At 39.1% G+C, this 16295-nt stretch overlaps 1 pseudogene; it reads left to right on the forward strand.

The window, feature by feature from the left end:
* The window catches only part of LOC109470030, a 23049-nt pseudogene extending 7547 nt beyond the window's left edge, over positions 1 to 15502 (forward strand).
* The last annotated feature ends 793 nt before the right edge of the window (positions 15503 to 16295 follow it).

Genomic DNA, 16295 nt, shown 5'->3' on the forward strand with positions numbered 1-16295 from the left:
ACATTTTTTATTTATTTTAAAGTTAATAATTGCCGCCATCTTTAAAGAATCCGTCCGAAACAGATTTAGATTTTTGTATTGCCTACAATTTAAAACGTTTCTGAGGTAAATTGAATTTGTTTTTGTTGTGGTTTAAATTCCATGTTTGCAGGCATGTCAGGCCTTGTGAGTAAGTGCAGGGGGTAACTTATATTCCCGTAAACAACAATTACGATCTTCAAGGTCATTTAGGATAACGGCAGTAGCTTCGTTACATGTTACATATCCACTACAAAACAGGACATAGATGCACTGTCCCCAAATTGGTTTATATTGATGTAAAAAGGTGGATTTTTTATTGTTAGGCGGTAACGTGTAAAACTGGCTTGAAGCCGCGGGTTTACTGTACATGACCCAGGTGATCCCGGCACCCGGATCGAACGAACGTTCAGTTCGATTGACGTCATATCGAACATGATTCGGCTCGAAAAAAGGTTGGAATATTTGGGCCGAATTTTGACCATCGTGCTAGAAGTGGTCCAAGTATATGGTAGGTCAAGACTGCAATGTGTGTTAAATCTGTTATAGGTGGCCTTGAGTAAGCTTGTGTTTAAATGATATAATATCCGACTGATGAGCTGTTCACTCACCAGTACTGCGGAGGTCAGAGCCTAACTTATTCCAAATAGTGACTAGCCTGGAGATGTTATTCTTTGTATTCTATTTTTTTTAACGTCAAGGTATAAAATACTTGTTCTTTGTATCCTCCTACCCCCCCCCCCTCTCCCCAAGAATCAGCACCCATGCCGAAGCCTCAGTCTGATTGGACAGCAGCTGCTGACGCGGCTGCAAAAATACCAAACCCTATGTACGCCTCTAATAAAGGTAAAGGATCCTTTTTAACATCTTGTCCAAGTTACTTGTATTTATAACCCTAGATTTTCTATATGGCTGTATTGCACATTATTAATTATATTTCAGTCCATACCATGGTATGGATGAAATATATTGTGTTCTCTCATGTTTCTCCTTCTCCTTCTCCTCCTCCTGCCAAACAGTCAAAGGGATTCAACTCCGCCATCATTCAGCCAAATGACCTGAAATTTGCCATGGAGGTAGAGTCGGCAAATACCCCCAGTACGTTTTTTTTTTTTTAAACATGCCTTTGAAAAGTTTTTATGAAGGTTTTTTGGGGCATTTTTCGACAAAAAATGGATTTTTGGCCGGATTTTTGTTTGTGGCCGGGAAAGGCCGTTAAACTGACTGTTAAAGTGTTAATGAATTATAATTTTCGTACAGGTGCCATACCAGCCGACCAACACCAGACTGATTATCAGGCACGTGCTGACGACGATGAAAGTACCTCCGAGCACACCTACGAAGCCAAGCCGGGTAAAACGTTTTAAGCCATTCTCTGTTTGGTCCTTACCGCAAATTTGTTTGGAGTTCCGACTCAAAACAAAAATTCACAGATATCATAAACAGTGCAGATTTTTCTTCAAACGTCCATAAGTTTATGACAAAGGACTACGAGTCTTCACCAACTTCTCTCGATACCGCGTTAAACGATCTCGTGCTTCCCATACAAGAAGCCGGTAGAAAATCCTTAACGTTACGGATCACCAAAAAGAGACGATCGTCAGGTAGTAAACAGAATAATAAGAAAAAGTGGTTTACAGAGAATTGCGCAGCTGCGAGACGAAATCTAAATAATCTCGGCAAGCTACTTTCAAAAAACCCACGAGACCCTTTTATCAGGGGTCAATATTTCAAAACGAAAAAAGAATACACTAGACTAATCCGAAAAACGAAACGAGATCACAAAAATAACATCCTTCAAAAAATAAATTCATTCTCTGTTAATAACCCTTCAGCGTTTTGGAACCAGCTTAAACAATTGAAATCAGACAAAATAACAACGGAAGGAATTATTGACAGTGAAACAATCCACAGTCATTTTAAAAACTTGTACGGCAGAGAGGCAAACTCAGGTGAATCCGAAATGAACAGCAATTTTCACATGCAGATTAAGGAAAAATTGATTGAACTAGAAAATGATTTGTCCACCTGCAATCCCCTAGATATAACAATACAGCAAACCGAAGTCAGACAAGCAATTTCTCAACTGAAAAATGGCAAAGCCTCAGGCAGCGATATGATACTCAACGAAATGTTAAAAAGTGCTGCTCACATCCTGACAAAACCTCTAACTAAATTATTCAACCTTTTCTTAACTTCCGGCTACTTCCCTGAACAATGGTGCACGAGCCATATTGTTACTCTGCACAAAGGTGGCGCTAAAGACAACCCAACAACTATAGGGGTATCTCTGTAATGAGTTGTCTAGCAAAGTTATTTACGTCAATCCTTAACAACCGTCTTACTAAATTTCTAGAAGAACATGCTCTCATCTCCCCAAATCAAGCAGGATTTAGAAAAAACTTTGGAACAAACGATAATATCTTTGTAATTGACTCACTAATATCCAAATATGTAAATACTAACAAAAGACTATATGCGTGTTTTGTTGACTTCCAAAAGGCGTTTGACTCCGTGTGGCGCGAAGGTCTAATGTATAAATTACTTAGCTCAGGAATCGGAGGAAAATTCTATAGCCTTATTAAGTCCATGTACGCCAACCCCCAAACTTGCATAAAAACCCCGTCAGGACTCACGCCATCTTTTATAACCAACAAGGGTGTTAAGAAAGGTTGCAATCTCAGCCCGACACTTTTTAATCTGTTTATAAATGACTTAGTTGAGGAACTAGACAACCCAGAAAGTACTCCACCCTCTCTTCACAATTTACTCATATCTAGCTTACTTTATGCAGACGACGTAGTTATTTTCTCTGAGACCGAAAAAGGACTGCAATGTGCACTAAACAAACTTAATCTGTTTTGTTCCCAATGGAAATTACAGGTAAATCTAAAGAAGACAAAGGTCGTAGTTTTTAACAGAACTGGACGAGCATTTAAAATGTAAACTTTATGTTTGGCTCAGAGAAAGTAGAGGCCGTTACCTCATATTGTTACCTGGGTGTGTTGTTATCTGCGTCTGGAAGCTTTTCTTTGGCTAAAAAAGAGTTGTCCCTTAAATCACGCAAAGCCATTTTTGCTATAAAATCCCTCATCCGCTCACCGATTTCTCTAAAGGCTCTTTTAAGAATATTTGATTCATGTATCAAACCTATTATGTTATATGGCTGCGAAATCTGGGGCAAAGAATACTTAAACGATACTAGTCCAATTGAAGTCATACATAACCGATTCTGTAAAAACATTCTCGGTATTCACAGAAACGCCAGCAACATTGCATGTAAAGCTGAACTCGGCAGATTTCCCCTAGATATTGATGTTTCAGTCAGGGTTGTTAAGTACTGGTTACGGCTAAGACAACTAGATTTCTGCACACATCCTCTACAAGTGGATGCTCTATTGTCTCAACAACATGATATGTTAAACGGCAACAAGAAAAACTGGTTATGCCACGTGAAAGAGATACTCGACAATAGCGGTAACTCGTTCATTTGGCAAAATAGCAATCTAAATGTAAACAATAGATTTGTTTGTATATCGTTGAGAAAAAGACTAACAGACATGTATATTCAAACCTTCCTCCACAATTTATCTATCAATAGCGGCAAATTAAGATTGTATAGAAAACTAAAATCTGACTACAATATGGAAACCTACCTGCATCACCCTGATTTTGAGCTAAGATCATCTCTATGTAAAATGAGACTAAGCGCTCACACATTAGAGATAGAGAGAGGAAGATATAAGAAACTGCCTGTAAACGAAAGATTCTGTAAATACTGTACAGAGGGAGCAGTGGAAGATGAAATGCATTTTATCTGTCAGTGTCCTCATTACGATTTTGAAAGAAAAAAGTTATTCAAAGATGTCGCCAATATTTCCCCAAGTTTTTCATATCTCAACCAACAACAAAAGACTATATTATTGCTAAAGTCCACCAACCCATTTATTTTTCAAAGAGTCGGACAATTCATCTCCCACTGCCTCCTGAGAAGAAGTCAAACCCCCTAATAGCATGACAAGAATAGTTGAATAAGATAGAATAGATTAGAATAGCAGTTACATTATTCCTATTACCTGTTCACATATTGCATATTTACTTTTTTATCCTGTATATATACCAACGTTATTAGATTTAAGTAGAGATAGTAGGTTCGATAAGTATATCGTACACGTAGAAGTTCCTGTCAGCAAATAGTCTTATACATGTAACACCACATTTTCTTGTCAATGTATGCAATTAGCCCTCGGGCAGGAATTTGCAATAAACAACTTTATATAAAAATCAAGTACATTTTTTAAAGGTAACGTTATCTGGGGATTGTCTATATATATAATGATATCACATAAAATGTTCCCATTGTTCATTATCGTTTTTTTCTATAATTTGATTTAGTCTGTGCTTGAAGATTGAGAGTTTTGGTTTACAGTTTGTTATGAAACATGTGTATATACAATATTTAGCGATAAGAATACAGTGTGCACGTGCACTAACATGGCGAGGGTTGTCAATTATACCGTAAATAATCATCTTCTCGTCTACGATTAGGTCTTGTTTGGTACATAGTTTCCACCAGTAACAGAACTCTTTCCAAAATATTTTTGCTTCTTTACAATACAAAAATGAATGTTCGATAGTGTGCATATATGTGCAATTGTTACATCGATCCGTTTGTACCAGATTTGTTTTTCTTAGCCAACTATTTGTAGCCAGGTAGTGATGGATAATCTTATACTGAAAGCATTGTAATTTGGTTTCCCTTGTAGCGACAAAAGCAGCAGTATAGGCTCTCTCGATGTTGTCTTTACGAATTTTTTGTATAATTTCTGTTTCTCTACTTGGAGGCACGACTTGTTTCTGAATAAGAATATCATATAATTGTTTGCATGTTGTTGTTAAGGGATGTATCTTTTCGGTATATTCAATAATGTTGTTAGGGGTGCATTTTCTTCCATTGTTTTTTATGATATCTTTCCACTTTTTAGGTATGGCTACTCTTATAGAATTGTATTTCATTATTTGCTTTGAATCCATCCTGCATATAATATAGATTATGTAAGTCATTGATTGTTAGACATGATCCATCCCCATATACAACAAATCATTTACACAAATAATGCCAGCATCTATCCAGCTTTTGGAAAACACTGGTACATTCTCGACTAAAATATACCTATTATTCCACCGGACTTGTGAGCATATCTGTCTGTGTGTTTGTGGTTCATAATGGATAATTTCTTCCCAGGCAGTTATATCTTTGTAGAATGGTGGCATGTCATTAAGATTTAACAGTGAAGTGGAGTAATTACATTGGAACAGCAAGAAGCCTCCCCATCCTGCAAACAAGTGTTCTTTTTCTTTTGACGGGTCAGTTATGAATCTTTTGATCCATATGGCTTTTAGAGCTTTATTCATTATATTAAAATCAATCATTTTAAGCCCACCATGACATTTGTTGCCAATCAGTGTCTTCATTTTTACTTTTGGAGTTTTTTCTCGCCAGATGTACCTGAATATATATCCATTTACTTGTTTTACAAAATGGGTAGGGACATGCATGACTGAACAGATATATATCAACTTGGAGATACCGATGGTTTTCACAATCAAAATCTGGCCAATCAATGTCAGATTTCGCTGTTTCCATATACTAGTATTACATCCATGCACAATTTTTGCATAATTTTAATCAAGGTCTTCCTTATAACACCTTTGTCTGTCATGACCAAAATGTGTACCAAGTGCTTTAATAGGACCATCAGGCCAGCGAATGGGTAGTGGTTTATCTTGTCTTTCTTTATTTGAACCTATCCAGAGAGCTTCTGTTTTTCCGTAATTCAAATCGAAACCACTGCATTTTTTAAACCGATTTAAAGTATCTAATAGGTGCAGTGCAGAAGCTATATCTAAGAGTAACGATGTCATATCGTCCGCGTACATGGATAATTTATGTGTCCTGTCATACAACTGTAGACCGTTAATGTTTACGTCGGCTCTAATAGCTGAGGCTAACATTTCAACACTAATCATAAACAGACTGGATGACAGTGGATCTCCCTGTCTTACACCTCTATGAATATTAAACCAAGGAGATATAAAGCCATTGTTAAGCACACAACTTTTTATATCTGTATATAGTAATTTGACCCATCTGATTATGTCATTTCCAAAATTTACAGCTTCCAGTGCCTTCAGTATAAATGAGTGTTCAATACTATCATACGCCTTTTTAAAGTCCAAGAACATAAGTAATCCAGGTTTGTTCTTTTTGTCATAATCCTCTATTATATCATAGATACGTCTTATGTTTGTTCCTATATATCGCTGTTTCACAAACCCAGTTTGGTCTTCATGTATTAAGAAAGGAAGAAACGTTCAATTCTCAGCGTTAGCGCTTTACTTAAGATTTTATAGTCTACATTAAGCAAACTTATCGGCCGCCAGTTGTCTAAGTTACTTGTGTCTAAACCTTTCTTGGGGATTAATCTTATTACACCACGCCTAAGTGAAATAGGTAGTGAGTTTATATTATACGCTTCGTTAATTGCATTAACTAGGTAGGTCTTTAATAATTCCCAATACTTAACATAGAATTCTATGGTAATTCCGTCACATCCTGGCGCCTTGTTTTTATTTTTGGATAGAGCCTGTAGTGCCTTTTTTAGTTCAAACTCTTTGATTTCACCCTCGCAGCTGGTCTTGTGTTCATCATGTAACTTTTTTACCCCATCGTTATGTAAGAAATACGCTGCTTCATTTATGTTAAGATCACAGTTTGTGGAAGTGTATAATTTTTCATAATATTCAGCTTCTTTCAATAAAATTGTTTGAGGGTTTGTTGTTGTTGAACCGTCTTCCAAAGTTAGAGAAGTCATAATCTTTTCTTGGTAGTTTCTTTTTTCTAGGTTGAAAAAGTATTTTGTACTTCTTTCTCCCTGCTCATACCATCTGCTTCTACTTCTAATAATAGCACCTTTAGTTTTATGATATTGTATACTTTGTAATTTTTCCTTTATTTCACAGATTAGCTTTTGTTTTCCAGTATCATCCGTTTCATCAGTTTCGCTTTATTTTTAGATTATTGAATACTGAGTGATGTTATTTCCATCTTAATTATTTCCCGCTGTAGACCTGGCTTTTGGGTATCTTCTAGTTTATCCTTAATGTTTGAGAGTAAATTTATCATTTGTGTATTAAAAATTTGATCTGCTAACATTGAACCAAAAACCTGGCCCTCTGTTTTGGAGTTTAGGGCATTCAATTGTCATAATCACAGCTCTATGATCAGGGACAGGCGCTACATTAATGCTGCATTCACTTAGGTGTACAGAATGATAAGGTACAAACCAGTAATCTAACCTGCATTTTATACCGTCATTTTGCCAAGTATACTGTCGACAACCTGGATTTTTTTCTCTCCACACATTAGCTAAATTCAACGAATTCAGTAAACAATTTAGTTCCTTGATTGCAGAATCCTTGTCATCAATGGGTCTTCCCCCCGTTTTATCTAATTCTGTAAGGGAAATATTACAGTCACCTCCAATGAGAACTGTCCCACTGGCGTTTTACTGAGCTAATTGGTTTATTTCTTTAAAGAATTTCACTTGTTCTGTTCTCTTGTTTGGCGAGTAAAGGTTAATCAGACTTACATCGTTATCGTTTACTTTACCATTTGCCATGATATATCTACAGTTTGGGTCAAGACGTATTTGTTCGAAATTTGTGTCCACCTTTGGATTAAATAGCATCATTACCCCTTTCCCGTGAGTTGTGCCATGACTGAAAATTGTTTTCCCGCCCCATTCAGCAGTCCATTGTTTTGTATTTTCTTTTGCCGAAAATGTCTCCTGTAAAAAGACAATATCAATTTTCTGGTTGTGTATCCATCTAAATATGTTTCGACGTTTCAATCTGTTATTCAAACCTCTGACATTTAACGAAATTAATAAAGCGTTAACTTGGATGTTAGATTATTTCTTGATGACATATGGATGATTCATTACACATAACACAAATACACATACACAAAAATTATAACAGGGCATGAGTTCTATATGGTAAATACCGTACAGTTCTAGTTATCAGTCCTGCGGTCGGAGATGACCAGTTTGTCAAACCGTATATAGGCCACCTGTCCTCGTTCCCTGGCCGCCCGTAGTGCTGGTTGCAGATCTTTTCTCTTCTGTCTGATTTTGTCCGAAAAATCCTCGTTTATGAAGATCTGTGTTCCTTTGAGCATCTTCGCTTGTCTTAGAATGTTCTGTTTGTCCTTGTATCGAAGCAGCTTGACCACAATAGGGCGTGGTCGGTCCCCAGGCCTGCCGTTGCGATGAGCTCACTCGATTTCGATGTTATCCGTGTTTAAGCGAAGCTTGTTTCTCAGAACTTCTTTCACCTTAGTTTCAGACTGTTCCCATGTCTCTTTTCTGTCGTCTTTGATCCCGTCGAAGATCAGATTGTTCCTTCTGGACTGGTTCTCGATGTAATCCAGCTTGTTTGCCATCTCGGTCACTTCAGTGTTGTACGTCATGATATTCTGTTCCAGCTGTTTTAATTTGTCTGCATTCTTGTCACTTATCTCTTTCGTGTCACTGATCTCTCCTTGTGAGAAATTCAAGCTGTTTTTTAAGTCTTGCATCTCTCTGACGAGGTTATCCATCCTTTGATTTGCTGAATCTGTGATTATTTGTACAAATGAACGTTAGACTTTCTAACCGGTGCAATGACCGAATGGGTAGAGGGTTTGTCTTGCATTCGGCTAGGTCGTGAGTTTGTTTGTTTGTTTGTTTGTTTCTTTATTCATTTATTTATCCAAAAAATACATATCACCTGATGGTGTTTTTCAATGGTTCCTGGGGAGAAAACCCCAAACAAAATCAATTAACAAAATGAACTCAAGATTAACAAAGGTATCAAATAAAGTTACGTAGATTACAAATTGATACGAACTCAAAGTAACACACATGATACATAAGATCATACTACCAAGATAACAGAAGCAATATTGTAATCTTAACTTCATATAACGTAGAACCAAGGTAGAACTTAATACAATAAAATCAGGATTGAAGTTGCATATCAATGATTGTCAAATGATTGTCAAATGGTTGTAAGTTCGATCCTCGACCGTGTCATAGGAAAGAATTTCAGAATGGTACATGCTGCTTTCTCTGCGTAGCACTCAGCATTTGGGAAAGAGTGTGGGAGTTAAAGACACATCATAAAGACACATGCCTCCCTATGCATCATATATCTATCTATCTATCTATGTATCTATCTATCTCTCTCCCTCTCTCTCTCTTTATATATATCCTCACCGCAAATACATCGCCATGTTTTGTATCTAAGGCCACACCGACTTAATTTTAGGGATGGTTGGCTGGTGTTTGGGGGGAGTTTGACCAGATTTAAGCCACGTCTATCTATTGTACATGAATCAAAAACGAATTGAATTGATCCCTAAACGCGCCCCAAACACTGCTGACGTCTTACTCTAGGATGGTTGGCAGGTGTAGCTTTAATTACCGTCCCATCTGAGAGGACCTCCCTAACCAAAGCTACAACTAGGTTTCATCAGGGTCAGGTGAAGATGAGCACAACATTGGGGCTATGGTATCCAGAACCGTAGTTCTATGGCCTTTTCATAAGACCACATAGCTTCTGGAGTTATGATGGGTCTGGTGACAAACAATCAATAATTACGCAAGTAGTAACTAAAAAGAAATTAAAGTTGAAATGTAAAAAAACCCTCGAGTTTGACCTTTTTGCACGTCTTATGTAAGCCCTTTCATTACACAAATTGACAATAACATAAGTCAACTTAAAGTCATTTCTTTTAAGACCTCAGTCTTTTTGTACTTCATAAGGCTACAGCAAGCTTTTTTATGGATGCCATCAGCGTAGACATTAATTTTCACCTGATTTCGGGAAAAAAAACAAGAAATCTTGTTGCCCTCTGAAAGTGGTCAACATGAGATGTTCACTGAATCAAAGCCATTTGTAAAATGATTGTCAACTTTTATTTTTTCAGTGACAAATGGATGTTTTAATAGTTGGTAGTAAACTTAGGTAAATATAGGTGTCATTTCTTGTTGGTGTCAAAATTTGAAAATGTTGGAATCTTGTGGTGTTGTTTTTTTGGCCCGCCATTAGCTTTGGAGTCTGTGGAGGATGTCATCCACGCATTAAATGTACTAGTTTTGACCTAACATAATTATAGAGACAAGCAGCTTATGCAAGTTGTATTCAGGCCCTCTGGTATGGAATTCGAAATGACGGATGCTTTATTTTTAGTGTTGGATATGACGTGCTTCATAAAGGCGCTAAAATCGCATCAAGGCCTCGCATTAATAGTCAGGAAAATTGATTAAAGTAAAAAAAAGGGGGTGATGTTTACATAATTTTTGTACAGCCTGTAATTAAGAAATGTGTCCCCTTTTTTCAATTTTGTAACAAACCCTTGGAGGATATTGCCCATTTTAAAGTCCACATGTCTTGTTTAAAACGACGTGACTTTTAACCCGTTCACCGTTATAAAAAAAATAATGATAATAAAGCATCATGCATGGTATAATTTGAAGTATAATTCAAAAATTTGCGCACTGAAAGACTCTCAACTCAGTCTGCTACACCTTGATCTGGTGGAAAGCTATATAATAGGGAAATTACGATGCGGATAACATCATGATTGGGACAGCTAGCGTAGAAGTATTCAGGCAGTTTGGACACAGAAATAGATGTCGAGAGCGCTTCTGAAAATTTAAAGCATTGGATATGATGCCTGACTATTAACAAAAGGTGCCAAAACCACATCTCTACCTGGTAATTGCATTCATATTCAGAAAAAGAAGTAATTATAAGAGAGAAATTAGAATGGCATGAACATCATTATAGGAACAGCAACTTTGATTGAAGTGTATAATGTACTTTCAAAAAGGCGCCGAAACCACTACTTGCTCGGCCTGGCAAGGAAACGTAATGGATAAATTAGGCGATGCGGTTCAAGCATTTCGTTTGAAGAACGTTAACTCCCTCCATAAAAGAAAACCTACTGCTTTTGAAGCACAATACGCCATATCGCCTCTTGTGTATAAAATCTTTGATGTTTTTAAAATCAATTAAGTTGGAGGGGTGAGGTCTCTGATGCCTATAACCTACTCCGTCAGATATCCTAATGCTCCATTTCTCTGTGAAGAAGAGACGGACATTTTACCTAATTTACTCAATGGAAATGTGCTTCAGTGCATTCTGTTCAGTTTATCCTTCAGGTGACACCATGTACTGTCTCCACAAGTTCCTTTCACGCATGACAGAGGACAGTTCAGCACCGCCCAGACCTATGTCCTCCTCGATCAGCTTCTTCAGAGTAAAAGAAGGGCGACCACGTCTCCGCTTTTCCATTGGTTATGCATTTTCTGACATTCTGAAAATGCATAAATAGTATTTCCCTCCTTCTTCCTATAGTATTTTAAAAGAGGGGTTGAAATAAGCGTAGGGTCGATCGGGACACCAAAAGTGCTGTATTTCTAAAGCTGTTTGCAAATAGAATCTGTTGCCTTGTTTGTGATTTGTAGCTGCTAATGCATTGTTACAATTCCAATCACTTTAAACACATGATTTTTTTTTACCAAGTAATTGAACCCAAGTTTTTATTAGATCTTTTCTGGCCATTTCTGCTGTTCCCTACGGAATGAAACCTAGGCAGCATCCTTATTCAAACACTCTTTACCACGCCCCTTTCAGTCTTACTCTTCATCCACACGTCAATCACTCATGGTCACACCCCTTTTGGTTTTCCTAACTCCTGATTGGTCCAGTTAATTCTACTCGGAGACATGTCCTTTGTAAGGTACCACATGTATAAACATATGGTCTGTGTTTGTCCTGCAGCTATCATTGCTCTCAGCATCATCGGGAATCTACTGGTCACCCTGGCGGTCTTCCTGTGCCCCAGTCTCCGCAAGCGTGGCAACATCCCCCTGGCGAGCCTCAGCGTCTCCGACCTCCTGTTCACCGCCTTACACCCTCCCATGTGGATCGTCGCCCTGCTGAAGCCCGAGTTCCGGCTGCCGTGGGGTCTGTGTGTCCTGCAGTCCTACATCACACCAGTACTGTGGGGAGTGTCGCTGTGCCACATAGGGTGTGTAAAATCCACTTTCTACTCTTAACCGATAAATCTTAATTCCCATTTTCATACTTACCAAACTCGACAAAGTGCCCATTTCCATATCCCCCTAGTTAGAACGTCCGTAGCCCAAATGAGTGTAAAATATAAATGTACAACTACTTGGAATAATCTCCCGCTCCACCTAAAATGTTTAACATCAATAATTAGCTTTAAACGAAATCTTAAAAATCACATACTTTTATTTCCCACCGACATTTGATATCTTATTACTTTGATTTCACCTGTATAAGTTTGAATTTCCGTTTCTTTTTAAAATTCTTTTTTTTTCTTGAGTTATTGCTTAAATTCTGCCAATGTCTGTACTGCAGTTAAAGTTCTGTTAACATATGTTTTTAACATATCATTTCTAATTAGCGTTATTTATCAATCATTTTTGTTACTCATTGTTACTATTTGTTTTGTTACCATTATCATATTGATCATATTGATCAAATTTATTAATTACTTATTGTTATTTATTATTACCATTTGATTTGTTAGCATTATTTCAGTTGTTAATTAATTTTGTCGGGGAAGATCCCAGACAAGCCACTATGGCTTAATATCTTTCCCCAGCATTTTATTTTATTGTCAGTAATATGTTCATTTTATTGTTTTTAAATATATGCGAACCAATAAACAAACAAACAAACAAAGCCTTCTTTAAAAACTATACAAAACAAGCGAAAGGTTTGACCATTGGATAGTGTGTTATTTTCTATAGCTCATTCTTCACAAAAAATGATAATATCTACAAATATAGGTTTACAGTTACGAAGTACTAAACATTCAGAAACGGAAAATCCATTGCGTATGACAACAGATCAGCCGTTGAAAGAAAGACACGTCTCGAATCCACTTTGGACGAAATAACGGGTGATTATTGTACTAGTTGCTATTTGCTGTTTTTTAAGAAGTTAATTAATAAACAACTATATTCTACTTATTACTTCCATGAGGCATTGTTTTGGTCTGTCAGTGTGTGACTGTGCGTTTCTGCAAACTTGTGTTCAGCATAACTCAAGGGCAGATCATCATTCATCATGAAGGTTGGGAAGGATTCTCGTGATAGTTGGTATGCGAGTATGTCCTTTGTAGCCAAGGATTAAGGTCAATCATGGACCTACTGGCAGCTTTACTTGCTATAAGAGAACTTCTTATCTTGTTTTTGCATCTTTTTTCCCGAACATGCGTAGTCTTCCTGCCCGTAGCCAGGATTTTGAATGGGGGGGGTGGGTTCTTCCCACTGCTTGAGGGGACCTCGAGCGCCGTATGGCGCGAGGTTCCTACGGGGGTCCGGGGGCATGCTCCCCCGGAAAATTTTGAAAAATGAACCTTCTAAAATAGCATTTCGGGCCTTTTTGTGAGGATTTCCAAGAAAAAATCAGAAATAAATTTTTATTCAATGACAAAGGGAGCAGTTTTTCTACGATTCCAGTCCATCTTTTCAAGAAAAATTTTGGACCTTTACATAAAATGTGGACCCTTACATAAAATGTGGACCAAAAAGTGGACCTTTACATAAAAAGTGGACCAAAAAGTGGACCTTTGAGCCTTGTGGGGGGGGGGGGGCTCTTCGCTTTTTTGTTCGCGGATAGCTTGTCCTGTCAGGAAAAACGGTGTAGGTTTATTCCCTCTAGCAACTTATTCTGGAAGTACAGGATTTTTTAATCATTCAAAGAAGATAAGAAAAACAAATTATAGATTTGATGTTGGGGAAGTGATACAGATGTTAACACCATAAAATGTGAATTATGCATTGAACATTTTATTGTTTCAATTACCATCTTATTTCCAATGATACAAAGTAAAACAACATCTATAAATGCTTTAGATATTTCACATGAGTTTTCCGGCCTATTGTTTTCCGTTGCCTATGGCAATAAAAGTTTCACAATGATTGTCTAATTCCACATTTTCTACCCTTTATAGATGCATCGCCGTGCACCGGTTCTTCCGAATCCTCTACCGGTACCGTTTCCCCGCCATGATCTCCACAAAAGCATCAAGGTCGCCCTGGCCTGGCTGATGCCATTTCTGTCCTTAATCTTTATCCATCTTAATCCTGCACGGGACGTCAAGTACCATGACAAGATCAAACACTGCGCGGTGGTGCAGACAAGCAGCACCCTGGCTAAGGCCATCGCCGGGCTGCCCATCATCTGCCCGTACTTCGTGGCCCTGGCTTGTTACATCATCATCTGGCTTGTGTTGAGGAAGAGCAAGAAGACCATGCTTGAGCAAGACCGACGCAAGGCGGCGGCTCAGAAAATCAGGATGAAGACTTTGCGATCGTCGGACAGCCAAGGAGGAAGCACAAGTCACAAGTCAGGCAGCTCAGGAAGAGGAACCATGTCGGGGACACCGACCCCGAGTGCGACGAAAGATGACACCGATAATCTGCCAGGGGTGCCCGTACGCAAGTCGGCGTCCGCGAAAATGGGGATCAAGTCTTCGTCGGGCACTCGAGGAGGAAGCACAAGCCGGCGGTTGTCCATCGTGCTTGAGAAGGAAGGCAGCGTGGCGGTGATGCCAACTGCTGGTGTGATGACGGATGGTATCGAGAATCTGCCAGGGGTGCCCGAATACTCCCCTACGATGAAGACCAAGCACAGCTGGACCAAGGGTCAACCGGACAGCGGGTCTGAACTGGAGAGCGGGTCTGAACAGGACGAAGCTGACCAGCCACAGGCAAGTGCTGCACCACGAGAAGAAGACAACATCACCAGCATCAGCCTGCCGGCATCTACCATTGGCAGCAACAAGATCCCACCATCGTCACTAGAAAGAGGGAAAAGAGCATTTAAGAAGGCACCAAGCAATCGACAACTGGTGATGGAGTCTGAAAGCGCTGGGAAGAAAACACGGAGAAAGGGCGGAAGAATGAGAGCGCACATCTACGAGGAGCACGACAGCGACATGAGCACGGCAGACAACAACCTCCCCAACACGACGGTACACGACCTCTCCACGACGGTGTCCGTGTCCCGTTCGAGCTTCAACAGATCAGCTGACGGCAACATCGCAGGGAAACGAAAGAAGCCACGACGACTGCGTCTATCGCCGGCGGAGAAAGAGATGTTGAAGATGATGGTGGCCGTCTTCATCAACTACGCCTTGTGTAACCTGCCCATGACGGTCATGGCCTTGGCGGAGAACGGCGACCGTGTTCCCGAGGAGGCCTTCCTGGTAGGAATGCTTCTGTGGGCCGGTAACGGCGCCATGAATCCGATCATCTATGGGTTCATGAACACGAGATTCAAGCAAGGATACAGAGATATCTGGAACAGATTCACATGGCTTTTCAGTAGATGATCATGTTTGGCCCAAAATGATCATATTTCTGCTAGAGTAACATAATGATCATGTATCATCGACACACATCCAATGATATATGGTCGTTACTCAAGCAGAGACTGAGCAGACGTAATGAATTTAAAACAAAATTATCGTAACAGATAAATTCCACTCTAGTACTTAATTTTGACCTCTCTTCAGAAAAAAACGCGGGCAACGCGGGACAACCTTAAATAAGACGGGGCCTTAAGGCGGTTTAAACGTCTCAGACCTTCTGAAGACACCCACAGGACGTCAGGTAGGATGTCTAAGACACTATGCCATGTAGTAATAAGGATGTTCAACATTTTCCTGACCATTCACTAACGCCAGGCCTCCGCTTGTGTAATTGCACCAGAAGGCTATAGATGTTCTCGGTTTGGCTATAACGGTGGATGACGGCAGCAACACTCTTGAAGTCATGAAGTTTATTTGGTTCTTTTGGTAGGCAAATTACTGTTTTGGAGGCGGCCAAGCTCGAGAATAGCTCGGCCTTATGGCGGGTTCCTACGTTACTACCTTTGTGTTGTGAACACAACACGATAACTTTAGATGCTGTAGATGGATCGTGGTCAGATTTAGGTAGGTGAGTAGGGTTCAGGAAAGGGAAGGCCAAGTCTTAGCGAGAACGTACAGTGTGCAGAGGGACCTGAGTTTGAGTTCAAGTCCTGAAAGTGGTATGGTCGGGATCCGCTTTCAAGGTTCGTTTAATGAAGTTCTTTATTGCAAGTTCATAGGCTGATTGTAAACTGACAACACACACATTACAGAA

This window comes from Branchiostoma belcheri, unplaced genomic scaffold (genome assembly GCF_001625305.1).
Source record: "Branchiostoma belcheri isolate BF01 breed outbred unplaced genomic scaffold, Haploidv18h27 scaffold217, whole genome shotgun sequence".
Classification (NCBI taxonomy): Eukaryota; Metazoa; Chordata; class Leptocardii; order Amphioxiformes; family Branchiostomatidae; genus Branchiostoma; species Branchiostoma belcheri.